This window comes from Podarcis raffonei, chromosome 1, assembly GCF_027172205.1.
Source record: "Podarcis raffonei isolate rPodRaf1 chromosome 1, rPodRaf1.pri, whole genome shotgun sequence".
In the NCBI taxonomy this organism is placed as follows: Eukaryota; Metazoa; Chordata; class Lepidosauria; order Squamata; family Lacertidae; genus Podarcis; species Podarcis raffonei.
In genome coordinates this window covers 102,053,007-102,071,120 of record NC_070602.1, presented here as the reverse complement: position 1 = coordinate 102,071,120, position 18,114 = coordinate 102,053,007, and the positions used below count along the sequence as shown (strand labels likewise).

At 37.1% G+C, this 18,114-nt stretch overlaps 1 protein-coding gene across 4 annotated transcripts in view; it reads right to left on the bottom strand.

Moving 5' to 3' along the window:
- Positions 1-18,114, bottom strand: part of MBD5 (methyl-CpG binding domain protein 5) — a 108,875-nt gene that overhangs the window by 57,959 nt on the left and 32,802 nt on the right. For all 4 annotated transcript variants that reach the window (XM_053406222.1, XM_053406217.1, XM_053406207.1 and 1 more), the window contains exon 2: positions 8,068-8,166. The gene's annotated coding sequence lies outside the window, so the exon portion shown is untranslated. The remainder of the gene's footprint in view (positions 1-8,067; positions 8,167-18,114) is intronic.

The window sequence follows — 18,114 nt, the reverse complement described above, 5'->3', positions numbered from 1 at the left end:
AAAGCTTATGCCATAATAAATTTAGTCTTTAAGGTGGCACAAAACACATTGTCTACACAAAATATGGATAACTAATTTAGCAGAAATAATGGTTTGCATTTACTCCAGTTTTAATCCCACAGAGCTGATCTCTGTGTTTCATTTAATGCTGTTTGTATTTAATTTATTTTATACACTGATAGTATGCCACTTTGAGCCTTGGGAAGGTGACATAATAAATAAAATGGAAAGGAAAGAACCAGCTTTTGCAGACCAATCAGAGTCATAATTGTTGAATGTTAAATATATTCTCCCTTTTGTCAAATGGAATATTACAAGATTGCTTTGTAAATAAGATTCAAACTAAGAATTCCTTCAAGACTACACAAGGGCAGTGACCCACTTCTTAAAATATTACAGTATTTTAAAGCTTCTGGATTCACGATAGAACTTTTAAACAAGGTCACACATACTACGTGTAAAAAATATCACTTGCATCTTAGGATGGTGCTAGTTTCTAAATACTAGCACAACATACTGGAAACAATATATATGCATTAAAAAAAAGCAGTAGTACAAGAAGCTATGCCAACTTAACCATTGCAAATTAGAGAATGAAAGCATGTAAGGCAACTGGCCTTCAGAAAGAAATTTAAATGCTCTAAGATACAATGATGCCAGAAACATACTATATCCGAGGAAGTGCACTAAAACACTGAGGACTCAGCTCCCGAGTGAAAGCTCCCAGAGTACACAATTGTTAACATTCTTTGAACGGTATCCAGTGCTATTCATGCTCAGAGAATATCTATTCAAATAATTAAATCTAAGTCTGATTATTTCAAAGGGTCTACTACAAATACGACTTCACTGGGTCATCAAACGTTGTAGTCGTAGGTGTGATCTGTGCCTGCAGAAATCTCTTATAAAGAAGGTGCTTCCTTCCTTCCCCTTCAAGTGCATTGCAGTGTGCTGTGACTATGATGGAAGGCTTAAGTACTTTTTCTTGTATCCTTCCTTATTCAACCTACCTGCTACCTTGACACAAGTTCAGGTAACATGCATCCCACTCCCAAATCTACCTGCACACTCACCGCTGCACCCACACTGGGATGAATCACATATCTGGGAACACATGATGTTTAAGTCTAGTGGAAGAAAACCCTCTTTATTTCATAAAGAAATAAGATGTGGGACAATAAAGAGTTTGTATTTGCTGGGGTCTAAAGTATCCAGTAAAGGGACGCAGGTGGCGCTGTGGGTTAAACCACAGAGCCTAGGGCTTGCCGATCAGAAGGTTGGTGGTTCGAATCCCTGTGATGCGGTGAGCTCCTGTTGCTGCCAACCTAGCAGTTCGAAAGCACGTCGAAGTGCAGGTAGATAAATAGGTACCACTCCGGCGGGAAGGTAAATGGCGTTTCCGTGCACTGCTCTGGTTCGCCAGAAGTGGCTTAGTCATGCTGGCCACATGACCTGGAAGCTGTACGCCGGCTCCCTTGGCCAACAAAGTGAGCTGAGCACCGCAACCCCAGAGTTGTCCGTGACTGGACCTAATGGTCAGGGGTCCCTTTACCTTTACCTTTAAAGTATCCAGTCAATGAAAAGTGGAAAACCAATAGCCAACATTAAATATAACCACTTCTCTAACCACCATAGTGGTTCTGATTCTGCATACCTTATTTTCATTCCTCTCAGCTATGTTTCACCTTGTGAAACATAGATTTGAGGATACCTAATGGAAAGCTTACAGTTGACTACTTCCTACAAACCTTGCCACTGCAATGCATGAACTCCACCCCATCCCCAAAATTTAAAAGATGGAGCTTGAAGCAGCCAAAAAATTGCACTGAAATCACAGCACAGCATTCATTTTAATCAGGAGGTAGATACAACATGATGAGAAGTTATGTAAATTTCTCCTTAATCTCATCAAGAACATTTTGGTAGTACAATTTACCTAGCTATAAAGAAGGAAGGGCATGGAATCGATCCAGTCCACAGTCACAATTTTCTGTGTTTCAACATATCCCCCATGGTCCTAAAACAGAGGTACTAGCTGCTGAAACTGTGCTGCCATGCCAGACCTCAAGATTTTCCATATCCTTTCCTCTCTCTTCTCAACCTGTCTATTATTGGTTGAAATACATGCAGATACATTATGTTTCTAAAACCGATGAGTTTGTGACATCAAAATCAATACACTGAATACTTGAGTTTTTAGAACAAATTATTATGAGTGCATTATGAGTGCAAACGGGCAGAACATTATCAAAATCAGCACTTTCAAATTAGCTTGGCTACTCTGTGTCAGTAGTTGTTAAGTTTTCATAATAAAAGTCTCAGCTGATGCAGTAAGTACCCTCCAGCAAGATAGTACCAATATCCAATTCACAGATTTTGTAAGGGCATAGCTTTTCTAACAACAACACTACTACTTAGCAAGTTGAAGGAGCAGTCCAACAAACTTGTAAGACTAGTCCAAAATTATAAATATTTCTCTCTCCATAAACTCACCTGCTGATATTCTGTGTTTAGCAACAGGAATGTTTACATGGCTTGGGCAAGTATAATATTATCTAATTCAATTTATTCAACCAATGTAGCTGCTTAACTATGTGACTGTATACAGTAGCAAATAACAATACTAAGGATGTTGATCTGAGGTTGTGAAAATTTAGGTTGTAACAAGGTTACACAAACTGCTCTGATCAACTGCTTTAAAAATGCAGCATAAACTGTTGAGTCATACAGTGAAACATTATATACCATGACTTTTAGTCATGGCATGGATGTGTTTAGTCACAAGGATGTAACATTTGCTATAAAGTTTATTGCATGTTCATTTTACAAAGTATCTTTTAAATACAGTGACAATCTGACTGCTTTCTAAGTAATCTGGACTTGTATTACCAAACTCCTGTTCAAATGTTAACAATCAATGAGCTTTAGATCAAATTTCTGGTTAGATCAGAAATGAGCATTTACATTTTAGAATACTTGATTAGAATCTACAAATAACTGAAGAGAGATGATCTTTCATCATAAACAGCACAAAATTAGATTTCTCTGTAATTCAGTCTTGTGATCCTTGAAGACTAACATTGCTACCCCTCGTATAGATGTTTTTATTACTGGATCCTCTCTCTCTACCTCCTGAAATTTTCCACCAAAAATCTCCAGGGAAGCCTGCTCCACAGTCTGAAAATCACTGAAATATTTGTCTGCTTGCACAATCTCGTTAGAGAGAATTTCACTCCCATATGAAGAAATCAAGATATGCAAGTGCTATTCCACCTGATAGTAAAATGCTCAAGGAAGCCAACAGAATAGAGTAAAAAAACCAACATCTGAAAATGAAAACACAAAACACAGTTGCAAATTTCAGAAAAGCACAAAAGTATAGAAGGATCAAGTATGTGTGTTTTTAAGTGTTACAATTAGACCATAAAGGTATTCAAAACGTAGTAGAAGGTTAACAAAGAGGAAGCAGATTGCAGCTCTAGGGGCAGAGAATTATACATCTTGGGTGTGACAACCATTTCCCTTATTTCCATCATCTGTACTTCTAAAAGTGGTAGGATTCACAGAAGGGGGACTCCCCTCCTATCTGCAGTTGATACACAGATTTTCTCTTTGGGTATCCCTTTTCCAGGCCATTATGCAAAAATGCAAGGTAAGTGCCCCTCCCAAAAGCCATTATAAATGTAACTTTGTGATATTTCCGAACCAAAATCAGTCACATTTCCCTTCGTAAGAAGAGCATTCCAAGACTTACTTCATAAGTCACAATATAGCAGCTTGGATAGTATTATATAAACAGTCCTGTGATTTTGTGCTTTAAGGTTCTCAAACAACTGCTCACACATCTGAATAGAGTACCTAACATTTGTTGCCACTATGCTTGCCAGGCATTTGATTAGTTAACTGCACCTCGAGAGCTCCATGTTGTGCTCAGCTTCTTATAACATCTAAATCATGTTTAAAGTATCAAGATAGGAAAGTAAACATACAGCGCTTTTATTCTTCCAAAATCCTTCCTCAGCAAATATTCAAAGTGCCTGTATGACTGGGTATCACTTACAAAAGCAAGTTATTTTTTCCTCAGATGAAATTTCAGTGCTTTAAGATGGTACTTCTGAAGGGCACACTTGGCCACTACTGAAACATTGGCTTTGATGCTCATTGAGATGAGTATCTGGACAAGCACTGGCATTGTAGGGTGTTGGTCATCAAATCCCAAACTTCTGCCAATCTTCACCTAGTGATCGCATGTACTTATTGAAAAGGAAAAGATCAATCAGAGAACCTGTGGAATTCTACAGGGAAGATTCCAACCAAAGAGAAACAGTCACTTCTGTGACCATTCTGATGGAAATTGCTCCAAAGCAGTCTCCTAAATCTGTGCTATCCTGACTGGCTTTTGCCAGCCAGATGGACATAAATCCAGCTCTAAAATGTTGCCCTTTTATTCCTGTGCTCTGACCAATGGATGTTTCTCATTTGGGCCTAACTTAAATAGATGGAAATAAGTAGAACAAGAATGAGTCTTGAATAACTTACTCGGATTCTGCCTATGAAATGAGAACCTGAACTACCCTTCTATTTTTATTTTTTTAAGAATCATTTGTATTCCTCCACTGTGGAATTCATTTACATGCAATTTGGTGATGGCCACCAGCTTAATTGGATTTAAGAAGGTATTAGACAAATTCATCAATGATTACTGGCCATGATGGCTACACATAGGCGGCACATTTCTGAATGCCAGTTGCTGGGGAACAACATGCCCCTCATGTCCTGCTTTGAGACTTCCCACAGACATCTTGTTAGACATTTTGGGAAACAGAATGCTGGACTAGATAGGCATTGGAGTCTCACTCAGCAAGTCTTATGCCTTTAAATTGAATGTACTTCTATTCTCCTTTTAAGGCCTTGAATTCTTCAGTTGTAAACTTTATTATTTGAATACCTCATTCCCTATATTCCAGTGTACCTTGCTTAACATATCAATAGATATGGGGAAATGTCTCCCTTTGGACATGAGAGTTCTGTTCAAGCTATTTCATTTTTCAACAAATGTTTATTACAGTGAGGTACTGGCTAGTCAGCACTTTTGAAAAAATTCAGCCAGTCATTTATAAAACTACAAAAGCTGCATTAATATTTTTTATTTTCTTTTTAAATCATAAAGGACTCCATCTTTATGAAGTCTGAAACTGAAAATTAAGCAATATTCTTGGTGCAATGAAATTAGACTGTGAATGATATTTATTTCCAAGTGAATGAGAATAGCCCATTAGGACTTAACTTTGCTGCCAAACTACTTATTGATTTCTTTTGCTTACTGAAGTAATACTGGGCAAAACCAAGATCCTTGACATCAGTAACTTTTTTTAAACACATATTATTCAAACATTATCCACCAAAAATGAAAGTTTAAAATCAGAATAATAGATCAAATATACTTCATGAAAATACTTACATGGTTTAAAAGGTTCTTAACAAGATAGATTTGTTCCCCATATGATAAAGCGTTCCCTAAAGAGGTTACCAATAACTTGATGCACATCAAGGTTTTGTACATTTGTTCTGCTAAAATGCCCAAAGCTCAAGAAAAAGTTGTGGTGCACAATAAGTGGGCCAGCTTAAAATATACACTTCAGAGAGGATGGCAGTGCCAAGGAAGAAGTTTATACAATTATTTCAGTTTAGGAAAAAAAGAACACCTCAACATCACCAAAACAGATGGATGAAGAAAGCAATAGGATAGTAGCAGCTGGACAAAGAAATAGTGAAATGAAATTAATGAAATCACATTGTTGTGCTTTTGATAAATAGACATCTATGTTCAAAGATATTTTGTTCAACAAGAATTCGAGTTATGGAGGTTTGTGAGAGCATGTAATTGTGTAGGAAATTGGTGTATCCCTCTGTACGAAAACAATGGTTTCAGCACAAGTGAAAAAATATGTACAGACATTTTGTGGAGCTCTATGCTATCTTGAATGACTGGGGAAAAAATTATGTACTTTTGGACTCCAGGCACAAAAATCATTTATTTTACAACCAAACTGGCTCCCCACTTATTCCTTACATCTTTACTTAACAGCAACCTGCCAAATTACTACTTCTTTCCCCCAGTTTGATCTTAAATAATTTCTTCATTTCTTACAGCATCATGGGATTGAGAACCAAAACTCCTCCTTTCTTTCACTGGAAAATTATCTCTGAAAAAATTGTCAGAATATTCCCTTAAACAGAACCATTACCATCTTTATTCTCTTCCATTTCTAACTATTATATTGATTGAGACAAAATCAGGGTAGAGATGGGGAGTTGATGAAAAACTTTCCCTATCCTCACAATTGTTTTCTTCTTCACTCGTCTCACCCCTTTCAATAATGGGCTAAAAACACCCGGATCCAGCTCCATTCTCATATGTATTTGCCATTTAAAAATGTATTTATTTACTTATTGAGCAAAATATACAATTAATAATACCCCCAAATTGACCGGTCCCCATACTACTATTGTACAGAGTAGGCCTATTTCCAAAAATATTCAAAAGGCCCGGAGGAAGAAGGTGATTTACACTAGGTGTTGAAATGTCAGTGGCATTAGGGGAGTGGGTATTCCACAGGCAGGGCACCATTGCTGAGAAGGCTCTCTGGTGAATCACAGACCCGCTAAATGAATTACGCAATAGAATGACAAGAAGGGTGTCCCCAGCCAACCTCAAACACAGACAAGACAATACAGGGAGAGGCGATCCTTCAGATAACTAAGCCCTAAGTTATTCATTCAGGGTTTTATATATCAAAACTAAAAGCCTGAATTGGTCTCAGCACCACATAGGCAGGCAGCACAAATCTTTTAAGTACCAATGCTATATGCTCTTGAGTCATCAAACGCATCAAAACTCTGACACTAGTGCAGAATGCATCTCCAAACGGTCTTTAGGAGCAGTCCCATGCAGAGTGCATTCCTATTTAAAGTTATGAGAAGAAAAACATGCTTTACACAATACTGCTTCTTACAACTCAAATCCAAAAAGTTGGATTTCTGGTCTAGCTTGATCTAAAATATGTTTGTTCAATAAATGATTGTACAGAAAGAACACACTGAGCTAGAAATACTAATTTAAATCATGAGTTACATATTTTCCCAAGATGCTGGCACATATAGCCTGCTGACACACAATTTAGGAGTGTGTTTAATCCCATCTTCATTCCACTCACAACCTGCAAGTGGAATAGAAGTAGCTTCCTTCAAGCCCTGAACTTGGCATCATAATGCCATCCATGAATACCAGCAATTAAATCTTCTTAATGAAGTCAACGACAGTAGATCGGAAATCATGGAAAGAGTGGAAGGGAAGTAAAAGTTAAAATATATAAGATTTAAATAATTTGGAGGAATACAGATCTGTTGTTGTTGTTGTTCTTATTATCATCATTTGTTCATTTCTTATATCTATACTATTTCTTTCTTATTACTTTATGCATGATAGTAACATAGTATGTGTTGGCAATGAGATATAATAGAAAAGCAAATAATTTTTTTTAAAAAAGTGTATTTGTACACACTGTCTCTACCAACAGAATGGTTTTCCACACACTGCAAACCAGAACATCTATACTATAAGGCAATCAAGACAACATTTATATGAACGTTAAAGAAGCACCACTGTAAAATAAAATTATTCAGATTATTTAGTTGTAGAGAGCCAGTGAAGCATAGTGGTGAAGTGTGTCTGGCTAGGACCTGGGAGACCAGGGTTCAAATCCCCACTTGGCCATGAAGCTCACTAGGTGACCCTGGGCCAGTCACTGCCTCTCAGCCTATAGCCTACCTTACAGGGTTGTTGTTGTTGTGGGGGTTAAAAGAGGAGGGAGAAAACCATGTACGGCATTTTGAACTCCTTGGAGAAAAAGGGCATATATAAATGCAATAAAATAGGTAGGTAGGCCGGCAGATAGATAACTGACACTTACTTCAGGAGGTGTGTGCTCTTTTAGCTACACTTACAATATTAACAAGAGCTCAAGGTACTCTGGTTACTTCATTTTAATGTTAACTTTCCCTTACCTTTACTGTATAAAATCCCAGATTTCAAAAGCCTTGTCTGTAAAGAGGATCATCTTCGGCAATTATTAAATATATCCAAAATACGTTATTCATGATAACCTGAAAGACAAACATTTCCAAATGAAGCTGGTTACAGCATAATACATCCTGGAAAAACATTTATGAGCATTAATCCTTTTCTATTAATTAATTAATTTTCAATTAATTATTATTATTATTATTATTATTATTATTATTATTATTTATTACTTATACCCTGCCCATCTGGCTGGGTTTCCCCAGCCACTCTGGGCGGCTTCCAACAGAACACAAAAATACAATAACTTATTAAACATTAAAAGCTTCCCTAAATTAATGCTAAGTTATTGTCTTACTATCTCTGTTTAAAGTAGGAACTTTGTCTGAAACCTTTTCAAACACCTTTGCCCATCTAAGGAAGAATTCAGATTTGACAATAACTGTTTATCACTCCCTGGGTCTAGATTTAGTTTCTTGAAAGCAAGTATCTTCAACACACGACCCACTATTAACCCAAACATGCATTTGGAGACTCAGTTGTGAAACTTTTATCATATATTTGCATGACGGCGGTGTTCTTGCTGAGAACCAACTTGGATCAGACTGCAGCCCCACTAGTAGATGCCAACCCATCAGTTGAAAACCATGCTTTAAAGGGAGCATCACAGCAACCTCTCTCTGAACTGCAGAAACTACTTTCTCTCATGGAGGGTAACTTATTCTGAATACCAACTAGATAGACCTTTTCCAGCAGTTTTAATCCTAATGAATATGGGTCTAGCATATACGTGGTTTATGTCAGATTTCCAGGTATACAAGCTGAAAGATGTTCATTAAAATGGACAAGATTGTGCCACGGCTGTTGATTAGTGATCAGCCTGCTATTCTTGCAATCCTGAAATCTTTATGTGGAGTCCAATTTATTTCATGTTATAATTTAAATTTAGTTCTTTCCCGTGCATACTGCTTTCTATTGTTTTTTGCTGATTTTTCAGTCTGATTGGTTTGGCTTAAATGCATTTAAGTCAGGAGTGAGGAACCTGCAAACCTTGGCCCAATTTCATGTGGACAGTACGGAAGGGGAAATTGAGAGGTGAGGGAAGAAAGTGAGGGAAGAGATGGACCTACCCAAAAAGATTGCCGACCTCTATTTTAAGTTATATGGGTCATTCTCTATAGACATATTATGTTCCCAAATGGGTCATACATCAGTTTGTAGAGTATATCCATTTTCTCTTTCAAGCCATTTGTAAAGATATTGGCCAGCACTAGTTGAAGCCATGACTCTTTCAGAATGCCGATAGGTATCGCAGGTGAAGACTTTAACAGAAGTCATAGTACTTTTTATATTGCAACACAGAATCTCTTCCTATTACTAAGATGTGTTACAATATCTTACAAAAAAAGGTTATTTTTACCCTAAATAACAGGAGTAATTATTATGTTATGCAAAAGAGTGAATAGTACTGCGACTAGAAAAATTTGTTACAGTAGTATAACACTTCACACTCTTTAAGATGAAACTGCTTCATGAAGGGGAAAGCTACAAATGCCTCAAGGAACAACCGTCTAGAGATTATTTCATTTAACACATTTGTGTCATCGCACAAAACTGCCAGCTTCTTGGAAGAGATAGAATTCTGAATTAATGAGCTATAGACTAACAAGCCTGCTCTTAACATTTTAACTTTTAAGGGTGGCTGAATTATACCCAGACTTTCTGTAAGTATAGGTGAATGGTAATTTCAAAGGAAAAACTAAAAACATTTATCAGATTAATTTGCAATAGTTGTTTACATATATGTCAGGAAAAGGTCGTGTGAACATTATCTTGTAAAAGGTATTTCTTAAGTGCATGCTGCCATTTTGGAAGAGGAGTGTTTCACTGAACTGCCAGCAATTGGACAAACCATTATTGATATATTGTTAACAGCCATGATCAACATTATATCAGGATGACTTCCCAGAATACTGTAGACTTTATGTTTACAACTGTTGAGAAGTTCAATTTATGGAGCTGAGGTAATGATTCCCTTTAAGTGTTGACATACTACATTCAGATTTATTCTTTTAAGAGCAATATACATTTTGTAAGGATTACACTTCTACAACAGAATAATTTTTCTTACTATCTAGCTCCAATCCAATGAACTATGGAGAGATCTCTCATGAGAGTTAACTGCTTAATGAAGAGCTAGTCAACCAATTTGCATCTGTTCAAATACCTACTTCAGTATCTCATATGAAGAGAGTATTCCCTTGAGCAAAACATTTCAAATAATTAAAAAGCATATAGAAGGCAAGTGGTGAAAAGTTACCTCCTCCTTCTACCTGGTAATGGAAATACTGGAGGAAAACACACATTCATCTATTTGAACAGAAAGAAAGAAAGAAAGAAAGAAAGAAAGAAAGAACCTGAGATACAAGTCTATTCAATTACTTAAAATAATTTAAAATCTTATGGGGATATGTAGACTGTTTATGGCAAATATTTTGAGAAACATTTTTCTATTATCATAATAACTATTATTGATAAACACTAATCATCACCATAATACCATAGAAGTATACAATAAAACAAAAACAAGTAAAACAGATAAAACAATTGTGGAAAAAACCATCAAATGCTGCCTGTGAGTTAATTCATTCTTCTGGAAATTTTATTTTTGGCACCCTACAAAATGAATACAGTGGCCTGGTACATGGTAAACCGAACTATGCCTTACTGGGACCATGCAAATGTGCAGACTTCTAGAGAGGAGGAACTCATAACCATTTTGCTTCATGGTTAGCAAGAAGCTATCATAAGCCCAGGTTCAGATGACATGCTAAAAGCTAAACTTTGGTTTAGGTCAGCATGGAAATAAAAAAGATTGGGGAGGAGCAAATTCTGACTTACCATGGTGTTCCAGACAAATATAAGAGCCTGCCTAATTTCAATGGCCAGTGTTTTCTACAGAGCAGATGGCACACCTAGTCTGAGCCTCTCTGAAATAAACCTCCAACACATGCAGCATCACAAGGAGGACCCTACAGATGACTGCTATCAACGGGCAGATATGCAGGGAGCAAGGATCCCTCATAAATCCATGTCCCAAGTGATTTAAGGATTGATATACCAATAAGAAAACCTTAAATCTGGCCCAGTAGCCTATTGGCAACCAAGTACCATTATCTAAGCACTGGTGTTTTGTGCAGATGGAAGGAAATTATGGACATTCTGCAGTAGCTGCCACTTCCAAACCAAATATAAAGGGCGGCCCCCACATAAGAGTACATTGGGATATTCCAATTGTGAGGTTACCACTGTCAAGGAATGGCCAAAGGTAGTTGAAAACGCTCCTAGTCACCAAGGCTACTTGAGCTTCCAGTAACAATGAAGGATCAAGGAGTCCTCCCAGACTATGAATCTGTTCCTTTCGAATCACAGTTCAACTCCACCCAAAATAGGCAACTGGCCTGTATCCTGGACAGCCAAAGGCCTCTGTTTTACCTGGATTTAGTTTCACTTTATTCATCTTTATCCATCCCACCACAGTGTCCAGACAAATCAAGATTTTAATGATTTGAATAATAACTTGTTTTTACTTCATCTAACAGCAAACTCAGCTGACAAATAAAGACAGAATTGCAACAAAAACAAGTTACTGAAAAGGAGCAGGGAGCTTTCATTGTATGTAGGGGAACACTAAGGTTTGCAGCAGTACAATAAAATAAAATAAAATAAAATAAAATAAAGCCTCACAGAAGTCCACAATATTTAGGGGGGAAATTAAGGGCGCAAAAAACCCTCATTGTTGATGAGCATTTTCAGGGTATGAAAAAATGGGACATTGGGGTTGGGGGAAGAGAAGAGAGAAAATGCAGTATCGTGAAGATGAAGCATTCTAGACTGCAATTGCAACCCTTATAGTGAAATCAATATGTTATAAACTAACTGAGAAGGGTTACTTTCTTCCTCAAAGAATTATGATGTGGGCTGATTCCCCCCCCCCCAAATCTCCCACATACAGAACTTGATACCTGGTGCAAAACCTCAATTTACTGCAGTTATCAATCCTTTTACCAATTATTCTCAAGGGTTCAGGTGATCGAACTGTCATACCCTGCTCTCCTTCATGGCCTTGAGTTACCTTCCCACCAACACTGGCTGCTTGCAACAACATTTCAAGGAAGAAAAAAGAGAGTCCTGAATATAAACTTTCCTAATTTTATTCTAAAATTATGCAACTAAATCTAATGGGCAAAACCCAACTAAGACATAATCATCGGAGACCCGCTGAAGTTAGTGATATCCACTGATTTTCCATAGTTCTAACATATGCATATGACTAACCCTAGGTATCACCCAGTGATTCTTAGATTCCAAGCAATATCATGGGTGTGAGAAGAGGAGCTAGTTACAATGACATTTTCACAACATGTGTAAATCATTCAAGAATGAGGACATAACACAGCAGCAGATACACTTATCCAACCTATAGACCTACTAACTCGCATATCAAAGCATGCATATGCACAGCGTCTTGCAAAGCTGCTGAAAGACATATTGCGGTAACACAATGAGACAACTGCATGTTCTTGTCTTTGAAGAGCAACTGTAAATGCAGCCTTTGGCAAGTTGGTAGACCACATGACAAGAACTATGTTGTGCTAGCCTACAATTAGTGGATTTGGAGGCCAATTGCCTCAGGACTACATGTCATGATAACTTGAGGGCCCCAATGAGGAAGGATTAAATAAAAGGTTTCAGTAAGTTTAAGGCATACCCAGTCTCCATGCTTGAAACCAGCCAGAGATCCCCTTCACCTGTCACTTACATCCTCCAGACAGGATCCTGTTGGTGATAAAATATTGGTCCTCTGGGCATGGATAATGACTAGTTTGGGGACATGCTATAAGCAAAACATTTAATCAATTTAATCCTCAGCTGCACAGGGTGTATCACTGATTTGCCGTGAGGGCCACTTGAGAGAAAAGGGAAATTCTTCCCTCAAGGCAAATTAGTCAGCTCTTATGCCTGCTTTTATAGAGCTTTTTTCTTTTGTGAACCACAGTGGATACACAAGATGGACAACTGACAGGCCATGAGGCCCAAGAATTACAACTGCATGTTCTGTTGTGTGTTTCCACAAGGGGTCGAAAACTCACTCTTTCAGTACCACAGCTTGAAAAATAAAATGCTACTACAGTGGTACCTCCGGTTGAGGATGGGATCTGTTCTGGAGGTCCAATCGGATCCTGAGGTTTCTGCAACCTGAGGACCGCTTCTGCGCATGCGGCAAAACCCGGTCAAATACTTCCAGGTTTGCTGCTTTCACGTCCTGAAATTTACATAACCAGAGGTACTACTGAATATCTGTCCATATATATATATATATATATATATATATATATATATATATATATATAAATAATAATAATATTAAGATTCACTTACAAGTTAAATGGAAGTTGTTCGGCAGTGATATGAATATAGCATACCAGGACTGTTTAAGTGCAAAAGAAATCTAGGTACAGTGGTACCTCGGTTTACATACGCTTCAGGTTACAGACTCCACTAACCCAGAAATAGTGCTTCAGGTTAAGAACTTTGCTTCAGGTTGAGAACAGAAATCGTGCTCTGGCGGCGCGGCGGTAGTGGGAGGCCCCATTAGCTAAAGTGGTGCTTCAGGTTAAGAACAGTTTCAGGTTAAGTACAGACCTCCGGAACGAATTAAGTACTTAACCTGAGGTACCACTGATATATTGCTATCAGTTGCCAATTGTAGGAACACCTGCTTAAGTGATTGCTGTACTGCCCATCACTGAATTAAAGTTTTAGTAGTTAGTATGCAACAACAGCAGCAAGAATACTCATTGCAAAGTATTGGAAGACACAAGATTTACCCACCCTGGAAGAGTGGCAGATGAAGGTGATGGACTACATGGAATTAGCGGAAATGACTGGCAGAATTCGAGACCTGGGAGAAGAGTTGGTGGAAGAAGACTGGAAGAAATTTAAAGACTATCTTCAGAAATACTGTAAAATTAATGAATGTTAAATATGATGTTGGATTGGAAATAAGTGGCATTAGCAACAAAGTTAAAAGAATATGCAAAAATGAATTGATAAAGGATGAAAATATAGAGGTACAATATGTTAAGATATAGAGTTATGACAAATGAAAGAGGGTAAGGATTTGCTGACCTGATTATTTTAATTGGGAATACAAAAAGGGGAGGTGTGAGGAGGTCAAGGAAACAAATTTAAAGTTATAAAAAATGGATTTGTTTTTAATTCTTTTTTATTTATCTGTCTTTTTTGTATTTTGTATTTTTATTTTTTATGATGTTTTTTATTTCTTTATCTTTTTCTTTTACTATGTTTCTCTTTGTATTTTTTAAATCTATGTTTTTGTAAAATCTCAATAAATATTCTATTAAAAAAAAAGTTTTAGTAGTTAATACAAACTAAACTGAAAACATTTAAAGCAAAGACATATGAAGGTCTCAATCTCCAACATTTCTTGATATCAATACTTTAGATCAGTGGTTCTCACAGGGTGTGGCAGGAAAGAATGGCGATTGCGGTGGGAAGATTCAAGATCAAAGAAACATTTAATATATGCTGATGAGGAAATGAGTGTTAGTTTGTCTCAAATTAGAACTAATATAAATGAGATTAACCAGCAAAAGTAAGCTCACACTTCTCATTGTGTTCCTATACATACTTAAGGTACATATGTATGAGGCTCACTGATAATTATATTATGGGAATATTCATGTTCTTATGTAGCTACATTGTTTTATACTTTCTGGATGTCCCATGATCATATTATAAAGTAGTTGTGTTCTATGTCATAAATCAAGCACTGCTAGGAGTTGTTTCTTATTGTTTTCCATGTATTTTTTTATCAATTAAAAATTCGGTGTGGCGTGAGCCAATTTTTATTTCGAAAATTGTAAGGAACTATTACCCCGTTCATTTGACAGTTAATTTTGTACTAGATGCTAAAAACACACTACATGTTTTATGTTGTTCCAATATATCATTGTGGCAATTAATCTCAGCATAAGGGTAGATACAAACACTAATATGTACTGTAACAGCTCCTCCACCATCATGGAGAATGAGAGCCTGAGAGATTCAAGACAGACAGGAAGGAATGTGCACAACACACAGTTAAGTAACTATGGAATTCAACACCACAAGATGCAGTAATGGCCATCAACTTGGACGGATTTAAATAGGAATTGGACAAATTAATGGAGGACAAGGCTACCAATGGCTACTAGTCATGATGGCTGTTTACTACCTCCATTATACGAGGCAGTATGCTTCCGAGTACCATTTGTTGGGGAACACAGGCAGGGAGAGTGCTATTGCACTCATGTCCTGCTTTTGGGCTTCCCATAAACATCTGGATGCCACTCTAAGAACAGGACTAGATACATCTCTGACCTGATCCAGCAGGAGTCTTCATTCAGTTTCCCCCATCTTTTCTTTCTCACACTAGACAAGTTTCAACCAAGTTTTCAATACTTGACGGTTCAGTCAGTGCAAAGCAGAGTTGTTTTACAGGCTGAACTTACAGTTGTTATGTAATACAATACATACCAAATGAAAGGGCAAACAATTCTAATCTAAAAATACTAATTTGGTGGCAACAGGAGGATTGCAAACTCACTGACCTTTGGAAGATGGCAGATATATATCCACTACATAAGCCATTGCTGCCGTTTATATATCTAAGCTGGCTCTGGACTTTCTACCTATCCATGAAGCAGATGGTAAAATAAAGCAGAGAAGCCTCTTGCTGGGTCTCATCCTGAGGATTCAGTTTTCGGGCAACCCAACATTTCCTTTATTAAATGGGGTGCAATATAGTATAGTGCAAGGGCACTTGCTTTGTGTGTAGAACCTTCCAAGTTCAATGCCCAAGTTCAATGGTGATGGGAAAGACTGCTGAAAGACCTGCTGCCAGTTAGAGTAGGCAATGTAGAGCTTATTATTATTATTATTATTATTATTATTATTATTATTATTATTATTATTATTAAAAAGCCTGACATAGTATATGTCAGCTTCTAAGGCCTTTTGCTGGTTGTGCACATAATACTACCAGGGTTTTTCTGCCACTACCTATAACGACAAGTCTTGGTTCTAGAACTGCAACTGGGTTAGCCTATAACAGCCAAAAGGAAACTCCTGAAAGAGGAAAAAAAGTAGGATGTAGTTTGTTTTCAGAGTGTATGGGACGAATACCCCCTTGGGAATGAAATACAAAGATTTGTAGATTGATTGTGAAACATAAAATCACCAAGCTCATATTTGCTTCTACAACACTTTGATGTCAAGACAGATTGGTGGAATATGAATAGCCAGACCCTCTGATCCTATTTGCAAAGCTTTAACACTTAAGTCAAAAGAGCTAAACCTATTCTGATTTTTTCCCCCTAGTCTAAGAGAAGTCCAGAAGAATTTTAAGAGCAACTTCTATGTAGCTTTTTGGGGAATAGCAAGAATAAGCGTAAGTGCAGAAGCAAGGACAACAGTACAAAGACATTACTGTGACAGCACATAAATCTACCAATTCTTATCATTATACATCATGAGCCAAATTGTTCACATATAATTTGTATATGCCATCATTTAGCTACAACTTATATGAATTATTGGATGTCAGGGTGTGCTTTGGTCGATATTTAATCGCAATGACATTGTACAATTTACAGCACAAGGCTAGATGTGGCAGCTCCTAAAGACCAATTCATAGATTACAGTCTTAATGAGGAACACATGTAAGCCACCCTCCCTCTGCTTGCATTAACATCCAGAAGATTGGAGAAATTTCTCTTCCCAGTGACAAATATGTACAGTAGTCACTGGAGAGCAGCCTTCCGTTACCTTATCTCTTCTCATGATCTTGCTAGGTAGACCTGGCAAGCAGACCTGGCTACAGCCACCGCTCATGTATAAAAAACCAGGGTGGATAAAAATCAATGTGTTTTTTTAAAAAAAACCAGATTTTTAAAATTTAAATCAGATTTTTTTGGATTTAAATTGGATTTTTAAAATAAAATGCTTTTGGAGGGAAAATCTTTCTAAAGATAGTTTTCTACTTAAGTTACATTATAGTCCAAAGGCTATTCATCAGGAAATAAGGATTTGTTTTAAGTTTTTAATGTGTGCTAAAACTCAGTCTAAGTTTGGTTTTTTTTAAAATCATTTAACCACATTAGTTTACAAACATATGCTATACAGTGGTACCTCAGGTTAAGTACTTAATTCGTTCCGGAGGTCCGTTCTTAACCTGAAACTGTTCTTAACCTGAAGCACCACTTTAGCTAATGGGGCCTCCCGCTACTACCGCACCGCCGGAGCACGATTTCTGTTCTCATCCTGAAGCAAAGTTCTTAACCTGAGGTACTATTTCTGGGTTAGCGGAGTCTGTAACTTGAAGCGCCTGTAACCTGAAGCGTATGTAACCTGTGGTACCACCGAGGTAATGTTATTGTTTTAGTTAAATAAATTGTTTAAATTGTTATTAAGGAAGTGATATTTTCTCCTTCCAATAAAGTACAGCAGAAAAGTTGTCCAAATATAAACAGTTAACTTATTAAACCTCACAATAATTTCATAATTATCTGTCTATGTATTTCTAATAGTATAACCAAATCAGTAATTTTTGTTATGAATGAAACCTTCGTCTGGTTGTAAATAAGCAAGAATGAGCCTTTCTGTAAAAAATTGATTTAAATCAAGTCTTACTGACTAATGATTTAAATTGATTTGTTTTAAATCAAATCCACCCTGTAAAAAATAAAAATAATGGAGCTAATGGAGATTTAAGTATTAGACATTTTAATACTATGAAGTCTGAATATATGATGACCACTTCACAAATCACAAAGTGACAAACCAAGTCATCAAGTATAGCTGATTGGGAGCTACAGCCAATCAGGGCTTCCTAGTGGGTAGTACCCAAATGATACAAGGATTCGCACGCACGTGCTTGCCACTTTTACAACTTCAATATGTAGGCA